The sequence below is a fragment of the Saccostrea echinata genome, unplaced genomic scaffold (genome assembly GCF_033153115.1).
Source record: "Saccostrea echinata isolate AGI-Se365-2 ecotype Australia unplaced genomic scaffold, CSIRO_AGI_Sech_v1 ptg000033l, whole genome shotgun sequence".
NCBI classification, from domain to species: domain Eukaryota; kingdom Metazoa; phylum Mollusca; class Bivalvia; order Ostreida; family Ostreidae; genus Saccostrea; species Saccostrea echinata.
This window is the reverse complement of record NW_026889782.1, coordinates 245,098-252,914: the sequence shown is the minus strand read 5'-3', so window position 1 is coordinate 252,914 and position 7,817 is coordinate 245,098.

The window sequence follows — 7,817 nt, the reverse complement described above, 5'->3', positions numbered from 1 at the left end:
TTAGAATTCATAGAATTTAAAACTAACTAGTTAGTTTTAAATTCTATGAATTCTAAAACTTTAATGTAACATTTGGAATCTCGAGATAAATATATAATTGAAATTTATATTATTTATTTATTATTTATGAAATTGGATATTAGAAATTAACTTTTTCCGAATTTCGGGGGTCTTGTAACTAGCAAGTGACGTTGTGCGACCATATATAGAAACATATATTGTTGTTGCTTTTGTTATCTATAATAAAATTTTTAATATCAGAATATAATTTTTGAAAACTTTATTATCTTTTGTTGGTTTCTTTCGTAAAAAATCGCTACCAGGTTATTCATAATTATACTCGCTACCAGAAATTAAGAGACCCGATTTTAGCCACAACCAGGCTTTTTAAAACCATATCATATTTAGCCACATTTATCCTATCTTAAGAACTCATTACGGTGAAAACGTTACAATACTATTGATGGGGAGAAGGAAAATTTTTACATTTATCATTCCTCTTTCTGAATGGGTAAAATTTCCCTTTGTAGACAAAGACCCTTATAGACGCCTTGATGGGAATTGGTCAGATGTATGTTCAAGGCATTTTAACAAAGTCCAACCAACATGTGATGTGTTTTGGTGTTCAAATATAATAGAATATCCAGAAGTAATAAGGCCGCTCAATACAGCTCATTTTCAGCCAATTGTAAGCACAAAATGTGTTCAGCAGTTTACAAAATGACAATCAGCGATGAACCCGACGGAAAATCAGCAGTAGAGGTAAATGTTAGCCGAACAGGAAAAATGTCAGAGAGGAACGAAGAGAAATCGAGATTTGTGAAAGACCAGAGACGAAGTCTCGTGAAACAAGTGTTGACGACTAATCTCCATACATGTACGGGTCCGAACTTTTACTCGAAGCAGACACGAAACAACTTAATGCCGGTAATTTTACAACAGTTCCAACAAAAGATGTTCTGAAACAGATAAGAGCGGAGGAAAGACAATACGAAAAATTGAGTGACTGCGTAATAAGAGAAATTTATGCCGTGAATAAAACATTCAAAATTTTGGATACAACAGTTAAATCAGTAAATGGATACATTCAGTTTATCAGATTTGAACCGTTTTTTTAAGAATGTTGCGCCTTCCAACTCGGGAAAGAGTGGGGCAACTTTGTGGGCTTTCCACTCCCGTACGTCAACTTTATTTAGAATAAATAATTAAGTCAGGATAAAAGTTCAACAAATAAAATTTATTTACACTATGTACAATTTGATATGACTATTGTAATAATAAAATCACAATATCTGACACCTTAAAAATATGTCACTCCCACAATACGTATGAATGATCTAAATCTCCCAAAATAATTATAAAAACTAGCTACTTGTACTGAAAATATATATTCTGTTGATACTTAATTTATAAGCCTTTTATACTGTTATTAATAAAATGTAACTCCCATAGATTCTCCCATACGTTTTCACGTCGATGGGTCTCCCAACTCTACTTATGGGCCTCCCACAGGGGTATCTCAGCGCCTATCTTCTCTTTATATAATTTAACTAAGTGTAAAATAATTACCCATCTGCTTTGCATAGGCATTCCTAGTAAAAGGGTGTATATGGGAGATGCTCTCGGTTTCTGACTTCCCAATTTCTCTCCCCCCTTTCTCCTCCTAGCAGACGAATTTTCGGCTCTTTATATACTCTTACAGTACCCACTGGTTACCTCAATTAACCAATCGCTGACCGGAAACTACACTACGTCACTTCCGGAATAAACAAGTCAGGGAAAGTGCAGGCAGTGAAGTTTTCTAATGTAGAATCATTAATAATCGTAAAAAATGGGATTTTATATTCCAAAATGTGATAAGTACAGGTCGCTATTACTTTAAGTTGATATAAACAATGACAATGAAATGTTCTAAGATGAAACGTGATAAATGACATCAAACACGCTATCGAGATCGAGACCGGGTCGAAATACAGTGAACCCGACTCCAAAACAATAATATACGATTGACAGCATATAATCAATATCTTACAACCATTTACCGATTATTTAATAACAAACATAGCGTGTGTTATATGTTTCTATACATATTTATCTGATGAAAACAACGGCTGGATAGTACAATATGTATGCGCTGCGAGTGATCAACTGGTATAAATACACAACGTGTAGAAATGAATTTCTTAACAGAATTAATTTTTGCGCCGAGCAAATCAGCCTTCTCATACATGCTTGCAGACGAGAGGATTGCTACCTGTATTTTGATTCAACTGGACTCTCTATGAAACGACCTATGGGCCAACCCCAAAGAATGTATATGTACTGTCTTGTTCTCCAAACTCGAAGGCATGAAGGATGCGTTAGAGTGGTAGAGATGTTAACAAATGACCATTTTACTCCATCCATTACTATTCCATCCATTACTAACTTTCTCTTGCGAGTAAGACAAGCTATCACAACAGGCAGTTTTTTTTCGAGCACCAAGAAAAATCGAGACGGATTTTAGCTTTGCTATGATTCATGCTGCATGCAGGGCATTGAATTCTTGCAGTTTAGTAAATTATCTAACAGAGTGTAGGAACAGCATAACTTCATCTACAACTATGTCATCAAAATTTACCGTTCTACACATTTGCGCTGCCCACATGCTGAAGTTATTTCAAAAATTAATTGCTCAATAAACAGAGATCAAAGATGTGAGGAAATTTTGGTTGTATGTATTGGCAAGATTACAAACCTCAACATCACTGGAAATGGCCACAAGTTTAGTTGAGGATATAACGACAATTTCAATAAGTAAGCTGATCAGTAAGACAGCAAAAAAAAAAAAAAAAAAAAAAAAAAAAAGCATTAGATCGATTAAGTACCACCATAAAGATGCAAGGCACCAGTATTGAAGAAGGAAATGCATTTAATTATACTTACGATGTGCCACGCGAATTGCTCGATGGGGAAACTTTAAGGTCTCAATCCCCGTTCTACGAATACTTCGAGAAAATTGTAGATGAAGCCTTTGTTTCCTATGCATTAGGATACAAAAACCCATTTTACATTCCAACGCTGGCTGAGAAAATCCTGAAACAATACTTACCATTTTTTCCTCTTTGGTCCGGTCTTCTATTATTAGGACCAGACAGAAATGTAATTGAGGGATCCAACAGAGACACCAATGCTGTTGTTGAAAGCCACTTTTCAACAATTAAAAATGAAATCTTACAAAACGAAAAAAAATCCAGCATCAATCCAGCAAAGGTCTGTCGTCCATTCTAGGTCTCCGCAAAAGGCTTGGCCAAATCCTCTCTTGTTTCTACGGGGAAAAAAGAGTCAAAGATGACACCGAAGAAGAGGAAAAATGGGAAAGATCGGGACAATGAAACGTTACAAAAAAAAAAAAAAGAAATCAAAATACTTTTCAAGTCCATCAAACTTAAAGTTGATGAAAGTCAACGCGGAAGTAAATGATAGTTTAGAGGAAGCAGCATTAAATTCAAAAAGTCAAAAACATCTCCAAAAAAATCAAGCAAAGATCGAAAAGGGCGTGACACAGACAAGAAAAGAGGCCAGGAATTTTTAGTACAGAAGAGTCATCATTTGACTTTACAGATGAGAATGCCATGAGATGGGGTGGCTTTGACAAGGTTAAGACAGGGATTTCACTGTCCAACACTTGTACAATTGACAACATATTAACTGCTCTGCAAATAATAATATCCTCTCGTTCCGATGTTAAGTTGGAACTATTAAAATGCAAAGATACTGCAATCCACTAGTGTTAGAGATATGTCTAAATGACATGCGACAGCGGAAGTAGACAGATGCCAAAATTAAATTTGTGAAAGACCTCCTACGGAAACAAGGTTCAAACGTAGATTTGTTTGGTTCTGAATTTGAAATGACGATGAAACACCTTGTCAAACCTCAAAGTCACATAACTCAAACAGAATGCATTCAGTGTTTGAAGAAAAAGTCTTTCCGAAAGGACCTTATCGAATTAGGGCTAGGGAGGCACAGTCAAAACACTAATCACGATCTTCTATTTGTTTGGGAGCATCGAACTTCATCTCGTTGCCCTTTAAGATGCGGTGGCAAAACAAAACCACGACATTTTGAATCCACACCTGTGTTTTTGTTTGTTACATTTGACTTGGCATCTTCTGAAGGCAGATTAATAACTGATTCTTTATTAGATCCCATCATAATTGTTGGTCAGCAGTACGATTTGTATGCTGCAACTCTGAATCGGCATGGTCATTTCCGTTTGTTGGTAAGGTCTAAATCCGATGGTTCGTGGCATAGTTATGATGGTTTTCGGGATAAAAACAGATTTGAAAAACTTGTAACATTTCAGATGTAGGTCAAATGAATCAGTTGTCAATCTTATATATGTAAAAAGTCGGAGCAATTGAGCATATCAACGTTCAGGTGAATTAAAACGTACCGGGTATATACAGTACAAGTACATATCTTTGCATATTTGGTGTTATTGACATTGCCTAATGACAACTTCTGTATAACAATGAGTTATATATGAATGCAGTTTAGGTTAGGTTGAACAAGAAGTCTAAGCCAATGCTCACTACTAATACCCCCGCTCTGGTGTGAATACACAAGTTCAGTTATGGACAAACACAGTGATAATCAGGAAATTGACATCGGATTTGTAAAAAATGAATCCTAACATATGGCATCCCTAAACAAACAATGTGTTAAAATTTCAAGCACCTGCGATGAGTAGTTGCTGAGAAAACTTCGACCAAAATTTGTTATGTATGTATGGTACGGACAGACGCACGGATAAATAGGAAGTTGACATCGGATTTGTACCAAAATGAATCCTATTATATGGCATGCATAAACAAAGATTGTGCTAAAATTTCAAGCATCTACGATGAGTAGTTGCTGAGAAAACTACGACCAAAATTTGTTATGTATGGTACGGACAGACGCACGGATAAACAGGAAGTTGACATCGGATTCGTACAAAAATAAATCCCACCATATGGCATGCGTAAACATAGAGTGTGTTTAAATTTCAAGCACCTGCAATGAGTAGTTGCTGAGAAAACTGCGACCAAAGTTTGTTATGTATGGACGGACAGACGCACGGATAAACAGGAAGTTGACATCGGATTTGTACCAAAATGTATCCCATTATAAGGCATGCCTAAACAAAGAGTGTGTTAAAATTTCAAGCACCTGTGATGAGTAGTTACTGAGAAATCTGCGACCAACGTTTGTTATGTGTGGTACGGACAGACGCACGGATGAACAGGAAGTTGACATCGGATTAGTACAAAAATGAATCCCACCATATGGCATGCCTAAACAAAGATTGTGCTAAAATTCCAAGCATCTGCGATTAGTAGTTGCTGAGAAAACTATGACCAAAATTTGTTATGTATGGTACGGACAGACGCACGGATAAACAGGAAGTTGACATCGAATTCGTACAAAAATGAATCCCACCATATGGCATGCCTAAACAAAGATTGTGCTAAAATTTCAAGCATCTGCAATGAGTAGTTGCTGAGAAAACTGCGACCAAAATTTGTTACGGACAGACACACACACAGACGGACAGACAGACAGACACACAAGGGTAAAACAGTATACCCCCCTCTCCTTCGGAGCGGGAGTATAATGATACGTGTACATTTATTTCTACTGGATTTCAAATATTTCATCTTTCTGTTATACATACTAGTATTGCAATGTAAAAACACATATGTCAAAATGATGCATATATTACAAAATGTAGTAATAGCGGGCGGAAGAACAAGATGTATGTTAGTAATAATAGTACTATGTCAAGTGAGGACCTATTTTAGAATATTTTGTCAACAATATTTCTGCATATCCACTCTCTGTATATCCAGTTACTTGATGCATATCTCATAAAATAAAGCAGATGACGAGAACAATAACGATACCGTTTAATTTTAGTGAAACGTCATGAAGAAAACTTGTAAAAATGTTTAAGTAAGAACCAAGTTAATTCGATGATGTTTACATTTGTATCAAAAAGTTTACGTATGTCTAACAAAATATGCAAGTGGCCAAAGAGATAACAAAAGAAAAACGTAAAACGTCAGTCATATGCCATGTGGCGAACCATGAAGAAATGTCTTATTAGCTGTATCAGTAGATATCAGCTCTCTAAATACTAGGTACTTTGAAGATGTTAACGTTTTTACCCCCCCCCCCCCCCAAAAAAAAAATTCATATGTCACAAAACGTTCTGGTATCTAAAGATATCACTACAACTATCTTGGTAACTTCAGTGCCAAATCATGTAGAGAACAAAGCAAGAAGTTTATATCTCAGCTGAGCAAGAACCCAGTTACTTCGTTGATGTTAAGAGTTGTATCGCAAACATGCATTATATTACACAAAAAGTACCAGTAGCTGAGTTTATCGCTCAGATATCATGTGGAGAAGCTAAGAGGATGTTTACGTTAACAATACTGGGATATATCAACTTAGTAAAAACCCAGTTACTTCAATGATGTTAATCGCAAAATTTACGTATGTCTCACGAAATGTACTAATAATTGAAGAGATGTTAAACGTAAAACGTCAGTCATATTTTATGCGAAGAACCTTGTAGAAATATCTTTTTCTTACTGTATCAGTAGATATCAGCTCTCTAAATACCCAGCTTCTTGGAAGATGAAACCTTTTATCACAACATGATTCATATCAATATTTGTATCCCATATCAACATTTGTATCCCAAACTTGCATTATATTGCACAAAAAGTGCTAGTAGCTGAGTATATTACTACAGATTTCTTGTTAACTTCAGTGCCAGATCATGTGGAGAAGCCAAGAGAATGCTTTCATCAGCAATACTTGCAAGGCCGTAGGCACCGTGCCCCAATATTTTTTCCAAAAAAAAAAATCATATAGTAAAATTAACATATAGTGTAATGTATAATTATTTTTAAGCAGAAAGCTCATTTAAATCAATACCGTTCACGGTAGCTCAGTCGGTAGAGCGCTCGCTCCGTGATCGGGAGGTCGTGAGTTCGAATCTCGGCCGCGACAGACCTAAGTCGATAAAAATAGGTAGCAACTGTTCCTTCGCTATGCGCTCGGCACTTTGAAGTGAAAGTTGCGGGTCCTTCGGATGAGACCTTAAAAACCGAGGCCCCGTGTCACGGCATGCGTTGGCACGATAAAGATCCCTCACTGCTCAATGGCCCTGAGTGCCGAGTAAAGATCAAAATTTGAAGCCCTTCACCGGTATATGGTGACGTCTCTATATGAGTGAAAAATTCTCGAATGGGACGTAAAACAATATACAATCAATCAATCAATCATTTAAATCAATGATACTGAGAGGCAGTCAGCGTGACTGTCCTTAGCTTAAATAAAAAAATTATTATGAAAAGCACTTAATGCCTTAACATTTCTTAGGGCATCATCCAAAAGGTCGTAATCATGAGGTCATAGTTCGATTCTCGTTCCCAGCACCGCGCCTGGCGTCAAACATATGTAGTGACTGTTCGTTTGTCAAGCTAAGCACCTGGCACTACAAGTGAAAGTCAAGGATATTTCGGATATGACCTTAAGTTGTTAATCAAAAGGTATCTTATATGTGTGCCAAATTTCAAAGTCTAGTAATTCATTACATAGCTTGTTTGTAGAAACTTCGTCTTGATACAAAAATGCCTATACCGAACTGCCCTAATACCAGTTCAACGTTTGTATCACAGGCACTTGTTTCGGTAATAAATTTTTAACCCATAGTATAATAATAACACAAGGTATCCAACTCCGAATTACACGGAGTACCCCCCTCCCCCAGAATCGCA